At 38.8% G+C, this 20,619-nt stretch overlaps 1 non-coding gene across 1 annotated transcript; it reads right to left on the bottom strand.

Annotated features, from left to right (window-relative positions):
* Nucleotides 1-7,942: 7,942 nt before the first annotated feature.
* LOC121213460 (small nucleolar RNA R71) lies at nucleotides 7,943-8,049 on the bottom strand. Its single transcript, XR_005908841.1, has one exon. It is a non-coding gene; the product is annotated as a small nucleolar RNA R71 (small nucleolar RNA).
* Between the last annotated feature and the right edge of the window lie 12,570 nt (nucleotides 8,050-20,619).

The raw sequence follows: 20,619 nt of genomic DNA, 5'->3' as shown, positions 1-20,619 counted from the left end.
GTCTTACACAAAAACACATGTAGGATCCTATGTCATGCCATATGTATCCTAACTATTCCTATGGTTTATACGGGGCTTTTCGGACGTCAAAACACTGCTGATGCTTTTAGAATTCCACATATTCATCTTCCAAGCCATTCATTTCATTTCAATAGCATATAAGCATAATTAAATTGATTCAAACACATTTCTTTGTATATTGACTTACCTCATACAAATTCAAACGAACAGAGTCGACTACTCGTCGACTTTTAACTTCCCCCGATCTAATTCCGTTTTCTTTTGTTCTTGATCTAAATCAAAGAAATCGATGGTCGAACCCTAGGAATCTTTTTCTTTCTTTCTTTTCTTTGTATTTTCGGCTAAGATGAAGAAAAACTGAACACATTTCATGCTTGTTTTATTTTAACTAACATTATTAATTAGTTTACCAATTTTCCCTTGCATTAAAACATTAATAAACCATTATATATAAGGCCATTAATGTCCATTAACCATATTAATGGTCCAATTGCGTCATAAGGGCCTCACAATTAAAAAGCCATAACAAATAAGCACACTTATCATATATCATGCAACTTTTACATTTTCTACGATTTCGTCCTTTTATCAATTTAAGCACACAAATAATTAAATTTTCATACGAAATTTTCACACATACTAATTCACATATAACCAGCACGAAAAATAATATTAAAATATTTTTCTAACTCAGATTTGTGGTCCCAAAACCTCTATTCCGAGTAGGGTCTAAATCGGGCTGTTACAACTCTCCCAGCTAAGGGATTTTCGTCCCTGAAAATCTTACCGCTAAACAGATTTGGATATTGTTGTCTCATAGCATCTTCAGGCTCCCACGTAGCCTCTTCAACACCGTGTCGATGCCACATTACTTTTCCTAACAAAATTTTCTTATTTTGTAATCCTTTAACCTCGTGTGCCAAGATACGAATCGATTCTTCTTTGTAGGTCATATCGGGCTGAATCTTAATTCCAGACGGAGGAATCACATGTGAGGGATTGGATCTATATCATCGAAGCATCGATATGTGAAACACATTATGAATCTTTTCTAGCTCTAGTGGCAACAACAATCTATAAGCAACTGGCCAAATACGCTCGGTAATCTCATACTGCTTGATGGACCTCGGACTCAATTTTCCTTTTCTACCAAATCAGAGTACTTTCTTCCATGGATACACTTTCAAAAATACTTCATCACCGATCTCGAATTCAATGTCTTTTCTTTTCAGATCTACATATGATTTTTGACGATCGGAAGCTGCTTTCAGACTATCTCAGACCACTTTTACTTTTTGTTCAGTCTCTTTCATCAAATCAACCCTGTGTATCTTATTTTCACTGGGTCTAACTAATACAATGGTGTTCAGTATTTTCTTCCATATAAGGCTTCGTACGGTGCCATTTTAATGCTTGATTGAAAACTATTATTATAAGCAAATTCAATCAGTGGCAGATATTGTTCCCACGTACCTTCAAACTCAAGAATACAACATCTCAACATATCCTCGAGAATTTGAATAATTTTCTCGAATTGACCATCCGTCTACCGGTGAAAAGCAGTACTGAAGTGTAATTTCGTACCTAAAGCCTCTTGCAATTTCTTCCAAAATCGTGAAGTGAATCTCTAATCTCTGTCTGACACAATAGACAATGGCACATTGTGCAATCTCACAATATCGGAAATGGATAACTCAGCTAATTTATCAAGTGAGTAATCAGATCGTACCGAAAAAAATGAGCTGATTTCGTCAATTGATCAACCACAACCCAAATCGCGTCTTTTTTTCTCGGAGATAGGGGCAAACCCGAAACAAAATCCATCGCCACTCTGTCCCATTTCTATTCCGAAATCATAATCGATTGTAGCAAACCAGATGGCACTTGATGTTCAACTTTAACTTGCTGACAAATTAAGCATTTTGAAACAAAATCAGAGATATCTGTTTTCATTCCGAACCACCAGTAACGCTATTTCAAATCATTATACATTTTCGTACTACCTAGATGCACAGATAATCGACTGTTATGAGCTTCGTTCAAAATCACCTGAATCAATTCTGGATTTCTCGGAATACAAATCCAGTATTGAAAGCTCAAATAATCGTTATTATCAACTCTAAATTCTGAATTAGAATTCAAATCACATTGAGGTCGTTTTGCTATAATCTCATTATCAACCTTTTGAGCATCAATAATCTGTTGTAAAAACAACAGTCTCGCTTTCAATTCAGCTAAAGTCGAACCATCATCAGACGTACACAACTAAGCATTCATAGCACATAATGCAAACAGTGATTTTCGACTCAAAGCATCAGTAACAACATTTGCTTTTCCCAAATGATAATCAATAACAAGCTCGTAATCTTTCAGCAACTCTAACCATCTTCTCTGTCACAAATTCAAATCTTTCTGAGTCATCAGATATTTCAAACTCTTATGATCTGAATATACATGACATTTCTCACTAAACAGATAATGGCGCCAAATCCTTAAAGCAAATAAAATCGAAGCTAACTCAAGGTCGTGCGTCGGATAGTTCTTTTCGTGTGGCTTTAATTGTCTTGAAACATAGGCTATGACTTTGCCTTCCTGTGTCAAAATGTAGCCCAAACCGTTCAATGAAGCATCACTGTATATCACAAATTCTTTACCCGATTCCGGTTGTACTAACACCAGAGCTTCTGTCAATAGGGCTTTCAACTGATCAAAGCTTTTCTAACTCTTTTCAGACCATTCAAATTTCACATCTTTCTGAAGCATTTTTTGTCAATGGAGCCACGATCATAAAAAAGCCTTTCACAAATCATTTATAATACTAGCAAGTCCTAAAAAACAACAGACTTCAAAAATATTTCTCAGAGGCTTCCAATCCAAAATAGTTGAAATTTTTCTCGGATCGACACGGATATCTGATGCTGACACAATATGTCCCTATAACGCCCTACAAATCCTGAAACCCAAAAATCTTAAAATCTTGAAATCTTTTTTTTCTTTTGTGCTTAGCAATTCCGGTTAAGTGTTAATTACACAATAGTAGGTCTTGGTCAAGGCTTGAGTTCAAATCTAGGGGTAGAAGAAATTATAGTTTAATAATTAAAAGGACCTTGTTGGCAAGTAGTTGGGCTTTTAAATAAAGATAAGGGAAAATGGCATCAAAAAGCCTTGTGGAATAGTGGCTAAGTGACACCACTTAAAGTATAAAGAGGTGGCGTTAGTAGCTAGCAAGGAGATCCAAGGTTCGAATCCTAGCTTAGTGTTTTTAGAAGTTTAATTTTGGCCTTCTAGAAGGTTGGAAGTGGCATGAAGATGGACTCCAATGGGAGTGTTCAGAAAAGAAAATTAAGGAAAGGATCAAGGGGTTATCAGGGAGAAAAACGAGGAGATGAGAAGGGGGAAGAGATGGAGCTGAATGGCGAATTGAGGGCCAGGCAATTCGACTACAAAGGCTATAAATAAGTGCCGAATGCAGGGTTGCCAGGCTAATGTCGAATTTCTTTCACCCTGTTACCGAAAACCCTTTTCCCTAAAAGCAAAAAACCCTTTTGTTTTACTCTCTTTTCTTTGTGCCAATTTCTATTATTTCTCTACACAATTTTCTTTGTTTCACTTAGCAGACTCCTTCTTCTACTCTTCTTCTTTAATATGTACCACATAAACCTTATTCACCATACTAAGTTTAAAAGCTGAAAAGCCGAATCTTCCAAGGGCCAAATACTCTTCGATCGAATCTAGTGTAAGTGTTTGTTCTTCCAATCAATTTTGCTAAGAATCTATTACATTTTTCTTTCCTCACTTTTTCTAATCAACTAAGGTAGGGAATTAGTATTGGATCTCGGATCTTAGCCATCTGCTGAAATTGCTCTTTAGGTGTTTACAGTTTTGGTAAGTATTCCTATCCCATTGGCTAAGGTGGCCGAATGTTCATAATTAAGGTAAGGGACTTGTGTTGGATACGAGTCACCTATTATTCTGGTTTTAATAGTTAAGATTGGTGCAGATCTAGGAGTTGACCGTGGTTAGTGATTTAAGAAGGGGCTGTTATACTTACCGCGCAAGGAAAGGTTAATGTGAGGTTTCGATTTTAGTAAAGATATGTATTAAGCATGCGATTAATTGAAGGGTGATATCGTTTGTAGGTTGGTGACTAAGGGAATCGTAGCATGCTTGCTTACCAGGTGTGTACCTACACTGCACACACAAGTAGATCGGCAAAAGCCGAAATGTCGAAATGCCAAAAAGCAGAAAGTTTGGTTGCGGTAGTCTTACGAGTGCACGAACACTTGTGAGGAGGAAATCGATAGGTTGTCTGAGGCCCATGGGTGATTCCATGGACTTGGGCTGTGATTTGGCCAACCGGGCCAGAATAGGCTTAATGGGCCCGATTGGCTGTTGGCCCATCATAGGTAAAATTTGATAATTGATGCTATGTTATAGAAAATTTGTGTGTGAGCATGAATATAAGGTGATTTGGGCCTAACAGGCCATATAAAGGTGATTTGGGCCTAATGGGCCATATGAATATGAATTGGGCTGATGGGCCATATGAATATGAATTGGGCTGATGGGCCATATGAATGTGAATTGGGTCTGATGGGCGATATAAATGAGATTGGGCCAAGTGGGCCATATACATGTATGTAGGGGTTTTGGGTCTAGTATATGATAAACTACATAAAACTTAATTAATATATTGTGATTGTGGACAAGTCATAGGGTTAAGGTGTGGCAACGGGTATATGCATGTTCAGGATTGGATCTAGGGAGAGCTTGGTACTTAAGCGGTCTTAATGACTCACCTTCTCTTCTCTGGAATCCTACCTGGTGCATAGTATTCGTTAATCTTAGCTCACGGGATTTGTTAAAAGGCCGATGTAAGTGGAAACTGTATTAAAGAGAAAATTATCGAAATGCCCCTAAGGGCGAAAATGACCAAAATACCCCTAGGTGTTAATGTAAATTTTATGGATGTGACATGCATATTTTCTGCATACATAAGATATTCTGCTTAGGTTGCATATGGGTTGGAAAGTATGGAACGGAGGAAGTATATGAGGATCGATGGTTGCTTGACAATCGTGGATCCATCGACGGCTTTTAAGCCCAATATGTAAATGAAGGTAGTTCCGCAACCGGGCTACCATTGATATGCCGGTTGGGTGGGACATATTTATATCCCCACATGATGTGACGGGGGACGAAGCTGGTGTGTAGCGGATGGATTATTGGGATGGGATTGCATTGCATGTTTGATGTATGATGATTTTTGAATGCTTGTTTTTCGTTGAGGGTTGTACACACTGAGTTTGCGAAAACTCACCCTCTTTTTTATTTTATTTTCAAGTGATGCTCAGTAGGAGGTTCGATGTTTGGAGGGATTCTGGGTGGCCAACTAGCAAGACAATTTGGACTTGTTTTTTTTTTCATTTTAAAGCATATGAGTCTCTGATTATTAAGTGATTAAAGACTAGATTGAAATAAGGCCTTCCATTTTGTTATTATTTGGATTATTATTTTTATGTGATGTAATTATAAAAATTTGAACATGGTTTCTTAAACTATAGTATGTCATTTCTACGTTTCCGCAACTAAATTTTTAAAGTGACTTATTTTCCTCAAATCATATGTTTTGAACAAGTGATTGAAAGGAGTTTTTTTTTTGATAATTAAGACTTTCTTTCATTTTAAGAAGGGTTTTCAATGAAAACACGATTTTCACTAAAACACTTCAATGTGACACGTCGAATTCAGCCATAACGTCTGAGCCGAGATTGGGGTGTTATAGGGTCATATGATAATTAATGAGTATGAGGGAGAATTTGTCAGACTCAGTAAATAAGCTCGGGAGTGTGTATCCTCCGAAGCTAAGATGTGTAGAAGATTTGAAGATGGACTTAATGAGGATCTTAAGACATTCTGGGCATTCTTTAGTTGAAAGAATTTGTAGTACTCATCAAACGGGCTTGTAAAGTCGTGGAATTGATCAAAGAAAAGAGGAAAGTGGAGTCTGAGGCAGAAGCTACAAGAAAGAGGCATATGAGTAAGTCATTGCCATCTCAGTCTAAAAAATCTAGAGAGATGTACTCTCATTCACATGTGTCAGCTGGACATTTATACGGGAACCATAGAAAGAAAAATTCGGGTTTCAAATCTCAGGCCACATTTGTGGCAAGTGTGGGGAACGCTAAACTTTCCAAACTTGAGTGCCAGAAATGTGATAGATGTGATTTCGACACATGTAGGGTGAGTGAGGGATCTTGTTTCAAGTGTGGTTCTCAAGACCACTATATTAAATACTACCCCGAGATGGTAGAGAAAGAAAGATTTCAAAATTCAAGGCCAAGTGGCACAGCTTCTAGGGGAAGACCCCCGAGAAATGCCAGGAATGGGTTCGGTAGTAAGAATGTGACATGAGATACAGCAGTCAGGTCTGAAGCTAGAGGTTCGACTAGAGCCTATCCTATACGTGCACATGAAGATGTGACTTCTCCTGATGTGATCACTAGTAATTTTTCTCTCTATGATACTAGTGTTATTGCTTTGATAGACCCTGGCTCTACTCGTTCGTATGTGTGTATTGCTTTGATAGACCCCGGCTCTACTCGTTCGTATGTGTGTATGAAATTGGTATCTAGTGATAAACCATAATTTATACATATTTTTATCCCATGCTTAGCGCATTTATGGATGATTTCTCCTTAGATTTGGTGAATTCGATGCTCCTAATCCTTTAATTTCATCTTTTACACTTAGGTGAGCATAGGAGAGTAAAAAGAGCGAGAAACGGGCCGAAAACAGAGAAAATGGACCGACATAGGAAATCAACACGGCCTAGACTTCCTCACACGGCCATGTCACACATCGTGTCCCTTTGGCAGGATCGAAGCACAACTTACACGGGTAGACTACACGCCCGTGCCTATTCAACAGCCTTGGCCACTGGCTGAAGTAATCGTACACGGGTGTGTCCCTACTAAGCCCAAGTTTAGTCCTTTTCGGAAGTGGCCAATTTTTAGGGCTCTTAGACATTCAAAAGCCTATTTAAACACTTGAATAGGCACTTAGAAGGGGGACACAGAGTAGGAAGCAAGGAAATGCTCAAGGAAAGCCAATTAATCCATCTTAGAAGTCGGATTCATCATCAAGACTGAAGATCTCCCTTCAAATTCCCTCAGGAGTTTTGGGTTTTCTCATGTTTTGTTATCTTTATTCTTTTGAGATGTTTTCTTTCATAAGTATGAACTAAAACCCCTAAATACCTAAAGGAAATGAAACCTAAGACGGATCTTGTTATTATTATCTGAATTATCCGAATTATATGATAAATAAGGGAATCCATAGATCGAGTTAATGCAATTCTAGGAAGTTAATTAGAAAGAGATTTCAATAATTCAACCTAGGGTTAGACTTTATTAGTCTCCAAAGAGATAATAATATAACTTAGGGATTTCTACGGATCAAGTCAAATGAATAAATCGCCTGATTCAGAGTCAAATAACAAGTGAAGTCTAGGTGGATTTTTCCTTAGGTATTGTCTTAATCAATCAAAATTTCCCAAAAGTATTTTCCCAAATTTTCTTTCTGTACATTCTTAGTTAGTAATTAGTTTAGATAACCAAACCTCTTAATTTTTAGGCTAGATAATAGAAAAGAAGTAAATACTAGCACTCGTGGTTCCTTTGGGTTTGACAATCCGGTCTTGCTGAACTATACTACTATTCGATAGGTACACTTGGCTTAATCGTGATAATAAGTTAGTCTCAAGAACGATTCATTCATAATTCTTTAAAAACTGTCGCGAATATTACGTATCATCTAGCATGAATATACTTGTTGAGTATTTAAAAATGAGGTCAATCACTACTTGGGAACAAATGACCGAAAAGTTTTATTAAAATATTTTTCGCCAGCTAACATAGGCAAATTACGTAATGATATCTCCTCTTTTGTACAGATGGATTTTGAAACACTCTACGATACATAGGAGAGATACAAGGACCTTTTACGAAGATGCCCTCACCAAGGGTTACCACTGTGGCTACAGGTTTAAACGTTTCACAATGGCTTGAATCCTTCAACTCAGCAGATGATTGATGCAGCTGCTGGTGGAACTATCAATAATAAGACACCTGAGGTAGCTTACGAATTTATTGAGGAGATGTCACTGAATAACTATTAGTGGCAAGTTATAAGGACAAAGCCAATGAAAGCAGCCGGTGTTTTCAACCTTGATGCAGTTACTATGCTATCTAACCAAGTAGAACTCTTAAAAAAAAGATTGACGGTTTGTATGGTTCTACCCAGGTACATCCAGTGATGAGGTGCGATTTGAATAGAGGAGGAGCATGCACAAAATATCAACCCTTCGACCCTAGCATCAAGGAGGAACAAGTCCAATATATGGGTAATAATAACTCTAGACCCCAAAATAACCCGTATAGTAACACTTATAATGCAAGTTGGAGGAACCATCCCAATTTCTCGAGGGGCGGTCAAGGAAATCAAAGGCCACAACATCCTCCAGGTTTTCAACAACCACCTTACCAGCAGGACAAAAAGCTGAACCTTGAGGAAATGTTAACAAAATTCATCTCAGTGTTAGAAACTCGTTTCCAGAATACCGAGACAACCTTTAAGAATTAACAAGCGTCAATCCAAGGGCTCAAAACTCAGATAGGCCAACTCGCCAAACTGATTTCTAAATGACCAGAAGGTAGTTTGCCTAGTAACACTGAATCCAACCCAAGGGAGCAAATCAATGCAATTACCATTCAAGATGAGGAAGGTTTAGTTGCACCTGAACCAGAACCGAGGCAAGAAACTACGGTAAGTAAAGGTAAGGGTGAGGTGGACCACAATAACCAGAAATCGGTAAGTAAAGAATACAAACCTCGTGTGCCATACCCAAACGCGACAAGGAAAGACGCACAGAAGAACAATTCGGTAAATTTCTTAAATTATTAAAAAAGTTACATATAAACTTACCGTTTATTGAAGCTCTTTCGCAGATGCCAAACACAGTCAAATTCTTAAAGAGCTTTTAACAGATAAATGAAAGTTGGGTGAGGCGTCACATGTAGAGTTGAATGCAGTTTGCTCAACCATTCTATAGAATAAGCTACCTAACAAATTGAAAGATCCAGGGAGTTTTATGATTCCTTGTTTAATTGGTAGTTTAGATGTTCATAATGCATTGGCTGACTTAGGGGCAAACATTAATGTTATGCCTTATAAAATGTTTAAAAAGCTAGGTCTTAGGAAACCCAAACAAACTAGGATGAGCATTCAATTGACTGATAAAACCATTAGATTTCCTATGGGTATCATTGAAGATGGTCTTGTTAAGATCGATAAATTTATATACCCAGTAGACTTTGTTGTTCTAGACATGGAAGAGGATAGTAATGCACCTCTGATTTTAGGACGACCCTTTTCAGCGACTGCTAGGACCATTATTGATGTTGGCATAGGTGAACTCACACTTCGTGTGGAAGACGAAACAATCACCCTTCAAGCTCATAATTCGAGTAACACATCGAAAATTGAAGGTGGTTGTATAAATCATTCTACTAAAACTGACCATGTGGTGCAACCTACTTTGCAGGAAATAAGTTTGAAGAGCCTACACGAGTCGTGTTCAAGCAACATCATAGGACCTATCTACGAAGAATGAAGGCTACAAATTGAGGAGCTAGATGAATGGCGGACACAGAAATCGAGAACACTCGATAAACCAAAATCGAGCCAGGACGAGCTCAATGTCGCACCAAATCAACTTAAGGTTAGAGAAAAAGTACTACTAGATGCAGTAGATCCTTGCATTGCCACTTCTAAACCTCATGAAGAAATTCCTCTTACGGTACTTAGTATTTTCCCATATGGTACAGTTGAGGTAATTCATCCCAAATTCGGCACATTTAAGGTAAACAATACTCGTCTTAAACCTTATGTTGATAAAATTGATAGTAGGGATGAGAACTGTGAACTCCTCGTACCACCTTGACCATGTAGAAGAGAGGTAAGTCCAGCTTAAGACTATAAATAAGCGCTTCTCGGGAGGCAACCCGGGCACTAACAGTAATGATTTATTTAAATTCTAGCTTTTCACATCTAACCTACTAACTGAATCTTAAAACACGCGGTTTTTCCCTCCACACGGCCAGGAACACAGGCATGCCTTAGGTTGTGCTCACACCATAGGAGGAGACACGACCGTGTGAAAACAGGGCAAGTTTTCCCCCAACACAACATGGCCATTGGCGAAACTGCCAAAGCCTTGAAACTGTGGTTGAAACTGAGAATGTAACACGGGCGTGCAACACGCCCGTGCCATCCACCCATGGTCGACACTATCAAAACAAAAACAGGCATAGACCTATGTACACGAGCGTGGGAGAAGCGAATGAAGAAAGACACGGCCATGCGACACGGCCGTGTGCACCCATACGTCCAAGCAACACGGGCGTGGGCCTGATGTCAGACGCACCCAAATTTAAAAGTCGAGAAACACACGGGCAAAAATTAGGGCACACGGGAGTGTCCCACGGTTGTGTGCCCCAAAATCTATCTAAACCCCTCACTATTCGTCATCTCCCTCCCAAAAAAATCCCTAACCCTAGCCGCTGCAGCTCCACACGCCCTACCCCCCACGTTTGTACACCGCCTACAACACCGATTCTGACACCCCAAGCTCCTTCCTTTTGCTTTTGTTTACTCTTTTCTCTCTATTTTCTTTAAATATGTTGCTTATTTCATGATTTCTCTACTCTATTGAACTTTTTTTGAATCAATATTCATAGTTAGAATATTAAAATACTCATGCTTGTTTTATAAAAATTTTGTCATTTTAGTTACTACATTATGCTATACTCTTTCATTTTTCCTTGTTTCCATGAAATTTATGCTTACCCACATGCATTCATTCATATTCTCGTTACATTATTCCCATAATCCTATAACTTGATATATTTAGTTGTTTTAGTTTACTTCATCCATTACATAAGTTTCATGAAATATTCCTATTTAGTTTTGTGCTTCCATGCTATTTTTGGGACGTATTGGTTGAACATCGATTTTTCAATACAGGTACAATGTCATCCTCACGTGATAAGAAGACCGCTGTTCCCGCCTCGAAGAAGAGGAAAGGAGCAGCGTCATCCTCGGGTCCTACCATAGAGATTAGGCACCCGTTCCTCTAGGTTCCCTTGGGACCCTAGAAGGATTTATATCAGATATTACAGGCCCGACCCCTAGGTGTGGGCCACTGCATTGACTACGCCGCACTTGAACAGATTCATTTGGCTGATGCGGTCTGAGCCCTCCTGACAATTGACCCGTAGGGGCACTTCTTTAAGATCTTCAAGCCGACGTATCTCGAGTTCACATTGGAACTCTGTTCAACGTTCTATCCTCAGACCGTCATGACCAACTTCGACAATCCTGGAACGGTCCAATTCCTCCTTGGTGGTCTAGTACGCCAGTTGAGCGTACCCAAGTTTGGGGTTGCACTAGACCTATACACGGAGGAGTTCATGAACGAAAATGAACTCGACACCCTCCACCGTCACATCCACTACTCCCTCTCAAAATGCTGGACGTACCTCGTCCCTGCCTCGGCCACCTACGATCCTAGCCGCTCCAAGCCATCGGCTCTCCCTCCATCCTTGAGGTATCTACACGCCATACTGGCTCACACTCTGACAGAGAAACGAGAGAGAACCGGCGTTGTTACCACCCACGACGCCTATTTCTTATGAAGCATGGCAAACGGGCATGTCCTCGACCTTGCTTACTTCATCGCCCTCGCCATCCGCCCTTAGACGGAGCGACATAGGAGAGGGGTCATCTCTATCAAGCCCAATGTGACTCGACTGGCTCGGCACTTTGGGCTCCTCAACACAATAGCACAATCATCCTCCCTCACCCTCGTCGGCCAAATGTCCCCACAGGGCATCTCGAGCATACTAAGTATAAGGATGATCGAGAAACGACATGGCACTTACCCTCCTCAATATCGCCTCGTCCAGTCCATCAAGGAGGAGGACCCAGAGGACATTACTGATGATGTCCCTCCACGTCATGAGGACCCATCGTCTCAGCCACCACCCATCCATCATCCAGTTCATGCGGCGGCTTTATATTCTAACATCTCTGAGCTCCTTACACGATTTGAGCAGCAATGTTTTCAGCGATTTGATCACATTGATGCGACTCTACATCAGTTTTGTCAGCACTTCCAGATCTCATCAGCACCACCACCTTGTGAACCATCCAGCGATGACGATATTTAAAAACTTTTTATTTTTTATTTTTATTTTCAATTTTATCTTTATTTATCTTAATTAAGTACTTTTTATTTCATTTTCCTTTAATATTATTATAATTTTAGTTTTTATAATTTTTATTGAATAATTTATTGTTTTGGCTATTACATTACGAGTAATTATGCTTCCTTATATTACCTAAAAAGTTCTTGATTCTATCACAGTTATAAAGAGCTCCAAAGCTCATCATCGCATAGGAACTAAAAACTCCACTGGGAAAGGTTCTCTATGACTACCATGTCCTGCTCGACCACGACCATAGCTACCACCAGATATAGTATTCTTTTGGCGCAGGACTTATGGATTAATGAACCTCTACCACCACCGGAGTATCCTCCTCCACTCTCATCATTGCTTTGGCCGATTATTCTCCATAACTCCAATTCAAGGAGTTCATTCATCATTCAGGAAGTGTCACTCCTCTCCCTATCTTATGATTATATATTTATTTTTTTCAATATATTTATCTTTGTACATTGAGGGCAATGTACATCTTAAGTGTGGGGGGTCTTTTATATCATCATTAGAAATCCCTGAATTGTGTCTTATTCTCATGTTAATCACTCATATCACTATTAGAATGAATTTTAATTAATTTATGATTTTTATTGATATGTCTTGAATTAAAACATAGGCATTTATGAATTGATTGTTTAAACTTTAAGACATTAGGGAATCAAGCACGATAAGTTAATTTTTGAAGAATTAAAAACTTTTAGGTTGTTTCCCTAAGTTTAAGTATTATCTTGAGTTGAAATTCACATGTTTGAACATCAAAAAGCCATAATTTTTGTTAGATCTTGAGCCTTTAGAGCATATTTTACTCTTTTCATGTTCACTTTTATTATGAGTGCGTCAGTATAGATATGTTATTCTAGAACTTGCTTGATTATGCATGTCAAGACCACACCATTTGATTTGATATGTCAAGATGATAAAGGCACTTAGGTTTAACCCACTCACTCCACAAAAGCTTACCTTCATAATTAACCCTTAGTGAACCCTTTTAAGCCTAACAAGCCATTAATTGATTTACCCTCAAAATTAACCCATAAACTATTATTGTTGAAATCCCCTAATTTGATCCCTATTTTTGTCGAGATTTGATTTGAGCTAATTGCTTAGCTATGTTTTGCTCTTCTATGTATTTGACTTGTTCTAAAAAAAATGAGTGTATTTCAATACATATTAGTTATAATTCATTATTGTTGAGCTTGAGCGTTAATTTCATATTCTGAGAAGAAGCTCACTTGTATTCAACTGATGACTAGTTATTTTTCTAGATAGGTAATTTTTCAATTCAATCTCGATTCTAACCTTTTCTTTAGCTTGTGACCACACCCTCTAACCAAAGCCATGTTACAACCCTCTAAAAAGACCTTTTTGATTGATGTATCAGCTCAATATATAGTGGTGGAGATTTGATTTTCAAGCAAGCCTATGGTAATAACTTTTCATATTAACTAATGAGTCTTTTATTGATGTCCTTAAACACCTTGAGTGATTTGAATGAATCTTTAGTGAGGATGTTAAACTCTATGATATTTTGATCAAAGGTAATCACTTAGATAAGGGGAGACACCTATGTTTTTGTGATAAAATGCTCAACTTGGAATGTTTGAAACTTTGATGTACTTTTAGTTGAATTTTCAATGTATGAATACTTATGGATTATTTTGAGTTGAGAAGAATTTATTTTGATTGTGAGTTGAGGACTTTGCTTGAGGACAAAACAAATGCTTAAGTGTGGGGGTATTTGATAAACCATAATTTATACATATTTTTATCCCATGCTTAGCGCATTTATGGATGGTTTCTCCTTAGATTTGGTGAATTCGATGCTCCTAATCCTTTAATTTCATGTTTTATACTTAGGTGAGCATAGGAGAGTAAAAAGAGCGAGAAACGGGCCAAAAACGCAAAAAATGGACCTACGTGGGAAATCAACACAGCCTGAACTTCCTCACATGGGCGTGTCACACAGTAGTGTCCCTTTGGCAGGATCGAAGCACGACTTACACAGGTAGACTACACGCTCATGCCTATTCAATAGCCTTGACCACGGGCTGGAGTAATCGTACACAGGCGTGTCCCTGCTAAGCCCAAGTTTAGTCCTATTCAGAAAAGGCCAATTTTTAGGGCTATTAGGCATTAAAAAGCCTATTTAAACGCTTGAAGAGGAACTTAGAAGGGGGACGCAGAGTAGGAAGCAAGGAATTGCTCAAGGAAAGTCGATTGATCCATCTCAGAAGCCGGATTCATCATCAAGGCTGAAGGTCTCCCTTCAAATTCCCTCAGTAGTTTTGGGTTTTCTTATGTTTTGTTATCTTTATTCTTTTGAGATGTTTTCTTTCATAAGTATGAACTAAAACCCCTAAATACCTAAGGGGAATGAAACCTAAGGTGGATCTTATTATTATTATCTAAATTGTATGATAAATATTTGATTTTGTTCTTAATTATATGTTTATCATATTTGATTTGTTCTTAATTATGTGTTCTTAATTCTTGTTTTGATATTCCAGGATATTGATTCAAGTTAATGCTTTTATTCAGATGAGGAATTGACCCTGTCTAAAAGTAAATTTTTCATAATTAAGCAGAGTTGATTGCGCACCTAGAGATAGGGTGACAAGATTTTGCCAGATTAGGGTGAAACCTAATAACGGAATCCATAGATCGAGTTAATGCAATTCTAGGAATTTAATTAGAAAGAGATTTCAATTATTCGACCTAGTGTTAGACGTTATTAGTCTCGAGAGAGATAATAATATAACTTAGGGATTTCTATGGATCAAGTCAAATGAATAAATCGTCTGATTCAGAGTCAAATAACAAGTGAAGTCTAGGTGGATTTTTCCTTAGCTATTGTCTTAATCAATCGAATTTTCCCAAAAGTATTTTCCCAAATTTTCTTTCTGTGCATTCTTAGTTAGTAATTAGTTTAGATAACCAAACCTCTTAATTTTTAGGCTAGATAATAAAAATTTAGTAAATACTAGTACTCGTGGTTCCTTTGGGTTCGACAATCTGGTTTTGCTGAACTATACTACTATTCGATAGGTACACTTGCCTTAATCGTGATAATAAGTTAGTCTCAAGATCGATTCATTCATAATTCTTTAAAATCTGTCGCGAATATCACGTATCATCTAGCATGAATATACCTGTTGATCTATAGAGTTTATGATTAAGGTGTCGAACCCGTTAGGAAAGCCTGTGATAGTTGATAAAGTATGTAAGAAATGCCCTTTGATGATTAGAGGTCATTATTTTCCAGCCGACTTGATGTTGTTACCATTTGATGAATTTGATGTCATATTGGTAATGGATTGATTGACATTTCATGATGCTATAGTGAATTGTAGATAGAAAGTTATTGAATTGAAGTGTGATAATGGTGAGATTCTTGGGGTTGAAACAGACGATTCAAATAGGTCACCAATTGTAATTTCTTCGATGTCTGCTCAAAAATGCATGAGAAAAGGGTACGAAGCTTATTTGGCATACATATTGAATACAAAGGAAGTCGAATTGAAAATTGAATCATTTCCAGTTGTGTATGAGTATGCGGATGTATTTCCAGAGGAATTACCAGGTTTGCCTCCAATTAGAGAAGTTGAATTTGATATTGAGTTAATGCCAAGGACAGCACCTATTTCTATTGCTCCGTACAGGATAGCTCCGACTGAGCTGAAAGAATTGAAGTGACAGATACAAGAATTTACCAATAAAGGTTTTGCGAGACCAATCTTTTCATCGTGGGGTGCTCCCGTACTATTTGTGAAAAAGAAAGATGGTTCCATGAGATTATGCATCGACTACCGACAACTCAATAAGGTGACAATTAAAAATAAGTATCCTCTCCTAAGGATTGATGACTTGTTCAATCAGTTGGAAGGAGTGACATGGTTCTCTAAGATAGATTTGAGATCCGGCTACTATTATTAAGAGTTAAAGAGTTGGATGTGCTTAAGACTGCCTTTAGAACGAGGTATGGCCACTACGAGTTTCTTGTTATTCCATTTGGATTAACGAATGCTCTTGCTATGTTTATGGATTTAATGAACTGAATATTTTAGCCATATTTGGACAAGTTTGTTGTAGTATTCACCGATGACATCCTGATTGATTCTAGAGATGAGGCAGAGCATGCCGAGCACAGTTTTGCAAACCTTGAAGGATAAACAGTTGTATGCTAAGTTCAATAAAAGTGAGTTTTGGCTTCGAGAGGTCAGATTCTTAGGCCACATTGTTTCAGGTGATGGTATCCGAGTTGATCCCAGTAAGATTCCTAATATTGTTGAATGGAAACCACCAATAAATGTGACTGAAGTTAGGAGTTTGAAGTCGTGGGAAGAATGCATACCTCATATCAAATTTGCCTATAATCTATCAATCCACTCGGCAACTAAATTTTCTCCTTTTCAGATTATTTATAGATTTAACCCGTTAACTCCGTTAGACTTATTGCCTTTACCTAACGATCAATTTATTCATGTAGATGCAAAGAAAAAGGCTGATTATGTCAAGAAGCTGCATCAAAAAGTTTGAGCCAATATCAAAGCAAGGACCGAAAGCTATGCCAAAAAGGCAAACAAAGGTTGAAAGAGAGTTGTGTTCGAACTCGGTGACTGGGTTTGGGTTCATATGCACAAGGAATGATTCCCACCCCAACATAGGTCCAAGTTGATGCCTCGAGGAGACGGGCCTTTTCAAGTCCTTGAACGAATTAACGAAAATTCCTACTGACTTGACTTACCGGGTGAGCATAACATAAGTGCGAGCTTTAATGTTTCTGATTTATCTCCCTTTAACATAGATTCCGACTTGAGGAAAAGTCACTTCAAAGAGGGAGGGATGATACGATCGCGCCCCGAAGTAAACCTAGCTCAAGCAAGGATCCGTTGGAGCTGCCACAAGGACCCATCACACGAGCTCGAGCCAAGCAATTCAAGGAGGCCATTTCGGCCTTAGTCAATCAAATGTGGATGAAGCATTGGCTGGACAAATTGAAAGAGCTTGGACCATCTTAATAAGGATTCCTTGCAACCTCTCGCAAGTCGATCTCAGCCCATATTCTGCTCCAAGAGCTGCGTTCAGGTCAACTTAGCTCAATGAGCTCGTTTGATCATTTAAAAGTTTGTTTTAATTTATCCATTTTTGTTGCTATAATAAAATAAATGCATTTAGCTACTTTAGTTATTTTAATTTAAGTAATAAATAAGTGTTAATAAATTTGTCTTTAATTTGAACATATTAAATTAGTGTGTTAAATGTGTCTTGGTTGTTGCAAAATCAAATTAGTGCCTTAGCTAATACATGTTTTTAATGCGTCCTAGCTTCGTACAAATTAAATTATAGCTGAATTAAATTTGTCATAGCTGAAATGAATTTATTATGGCTGCCGACTTTAATTTGTATTAACATTGACCTTGGCTGAATTTAATTACTGTAGATACGTGCATGGCCGGCCATTAAAATGGTGTGCTGCTGATTGTTATTCCCCAAGCAGCTGTTCGGTGAGTACAAGAGCCAAAAGTGAGCTGAGTTTTCTTCTATTCCCCCTTACTACCTTAACACCACACTTCTACCGACTTATAATTCTTTTCAGCCTACCTTACACATTTCTCATCATTCCCTTACAAACCGATTGAAGCCAACCCCAAGACTTTGAGAAATCCTCGACAAGTCTTTTTACGAAATCATGAGAGAAGAACGAGTGGAAAAAGGCACGAGTGTGTGAGCACATTAGAGCAGAGGTAAAAGCCGAAAAGAGTGCAAACACGATTGTGAGTGACATTTGTTCTTTCTTTCCGAGTGAAGTGTGATATTTGTGGTGAGGTTTAATAATTTTCCATGTTAAGGAGCTCGAAACGAAGCATGGTGGATCGAAATGAAAGGCAATCTTTTCGAAACGTACCGGACTTAAATCTTCAAGCCTTGTTGCGTGAAGTGGAACGGTTATTTGATCGAAAGCTCGAACCCATTCAAAATCGACTAGATTAAGTCGAGGAGCAAGGCTGACGGAAGAGGATACTTCAAGGTCCACAAAGAAACCAAGGTCGGCAAAGAATCCAAGAAGATGAATTATACGACCCTATTGAAGCCGAAAATGATCAAGGGTCCAACTTAGGTGACCGAGGAAAGGGGCGACGAAACCGTGGTCAAAGAGAACGAGGTCGCTTAGATGACGATCTTAAAAACATCAAGATTTCAATCCCACCCTTCTAAGGCTGATCCGATTCGGAAGCCTATCTCGAGTGGGAGAAAAAGATCAAACTAGTGTTCGAGTGCCATAACTACTTCGAGCCTAAAAAGGTGAAGTTGGCTGCAATTGAGTTCTCCGACTTTGCAATGATATGATGGGACCAATTAACTACGAATCGATGAAGGAACGGAGAACCCCCAATATGCACATGGGCCGAAATGAAGTCGGTGATGCGCCGGAGGTTCATACCCTCATATTACCATCGTGAGCTTTATCAAAAGCTCTAAAACTTTACCCAAGGCTCGAGGAGCATGGAGGACTACTATACAGAAATGGAGATCGCGATGATAAGAGCAAATGTACAAGAAGACGAAGAAGCAACCATGGCACGTTTCTTGGATAGTCTCAACCGAGACATTGTCAATATTGTAGAGTAGCATCACTAAGTCGAGGTGGTGGACATGGTGCACATGGCCATCAGAGTAGGAAAACAATTAAAGTGAAAAGGCATTGTTCGAGGCTACTCCACTACGAATACTTTAAAGTGGAGCCAAGGCATTGGCAAAAGCACTCCAATGAGCCACGCTAAAAAGACAACGATGCCACAAAAATCAACCAAGCTTTTGGCCAACTCTAGCAAAGGCAAGGTGGTCGAGAGTTCCTCCAATTGTTCGTGGGGCATCAAGTGCTTCAAATGCCTCAGGAGGGGCCATATTACTAGTCATTGCCTAAATCGGAGCACTATGGTGGTGCGCGCGAATGGCGAGATTGAGTCAAAAGACGAGGTTGAAAATGAGTCCGAACCAACATTTGATGAGGAGGAAGAAGTAGAACATGCTATAGACGGAGAGCTTCTCATGGTTAAATGGAGTCTTAGTCTCCAAAGTGTGGAAGAAGAGCAATAAAGAGAAAAGATCTTCCCTACCCGGTGCCAAGTCCAAGGGAAGATCTGTAGCATCATCATTGATGGTGGGAGTTGCACGAACGTGGCAACCACTCTCATGGTGGAGAAACTTGGCTTGTCGACCACCAAGCACCTGAGCCCCTATAAACTTCAATGGCTCAATGATGGCGGTGAATTAAAGGCGACAAAGCAAGTACTCGTATCCTTTACCATTGGAAAATATGTGGATGAAGTACTTTACGATGTTGTCCCCATGCACGCGAGTCATTTGTTGCTTGGACATCCGTGGCAGTTTGATAGGCGAGTATTTCATGACGGGTATACCAATAGGTATACGTTCAAGCATATGGGAAAGAATGTGACACTAGCACCGTTAACACCGAAGCAAGTCTACGAGGATCAAAAGAAGTTGAAAAGTTCTATAGATCAAATGAGAGAAAAAGAAAAGAGTGAAAATGTAAAAGAAAAGAAAAAAACAATAAAAGAGAGTGAAAAGAAAATGAGAAAAGAAAAAGATGAAAAAGAAAAAGAGGGTGAGAAAATGAATGTGTTTGCAAAAACAAGTGACTTACGGAAGGCTTTGATGTTGAGACATTCCCTCGTTGTGCTTATGTACAAGTACAACTTTTTTTCTACTAACGAACTTCCTGAAAACCTACGCTCTTCTATTGTGTCTCTTTTGCAGGATTTTCAAGATGTATTCTCGGAAGAAACTCCAAGTGGGCTGCCACCCCTTTGCGGAATCGAGCATCAAATTGATTTCGTGCCCGAAGCTGTTATTCCAAACTGGTCAGCATATAGATTGAATCCCGAGGAGACAAAGGACTCCAATGACAAATCAATGAGTTGATGGAGAAAGGCTACATTAGCGAGAGACTTAGCCCCTGCGCTGTGCCCGTCTTGTTGGTGTCAAAGAAAGACGAAACGTGGCAAATGTGCATGGACTGCCAAGCCTTGAATAAGATTACTATCAACTACTAGCATCCAATACCTCGCTTAGATGACATGCTTGATGAATTGAGTGGTGCAAAGTTATTTTTGAAGATCGATCTCAAAAGTGGCTACCATCAAATTCACATGCGAGAAGGTAACGAATGGAAAACTGTCTTCAAGACGAAACATGATTTGAACGAGTGGTTGGTCATGCTGTTTGGCATAAG

This window comes from Gossypium hirsutum, chromosome A13, assembly GCF_007990345.1.
Source record: "Gossypium hirsutum isolate 1008001.06 chromosome A13, Gossypium_hirsutum_v2.1, whole genome shotgun sequence".
NCBI classification, from domain to species: Eukaryota; Viridiplantae; Streptophyta; class Magnoliopsida; order Malvales; family Malvaceae; genus Gossypium; species Gossypium hirsutum.
Note: the sequence above shows the minus strand (reverse complement) of the source record. Positions and strands in the feature narration are given on the sequence as shown.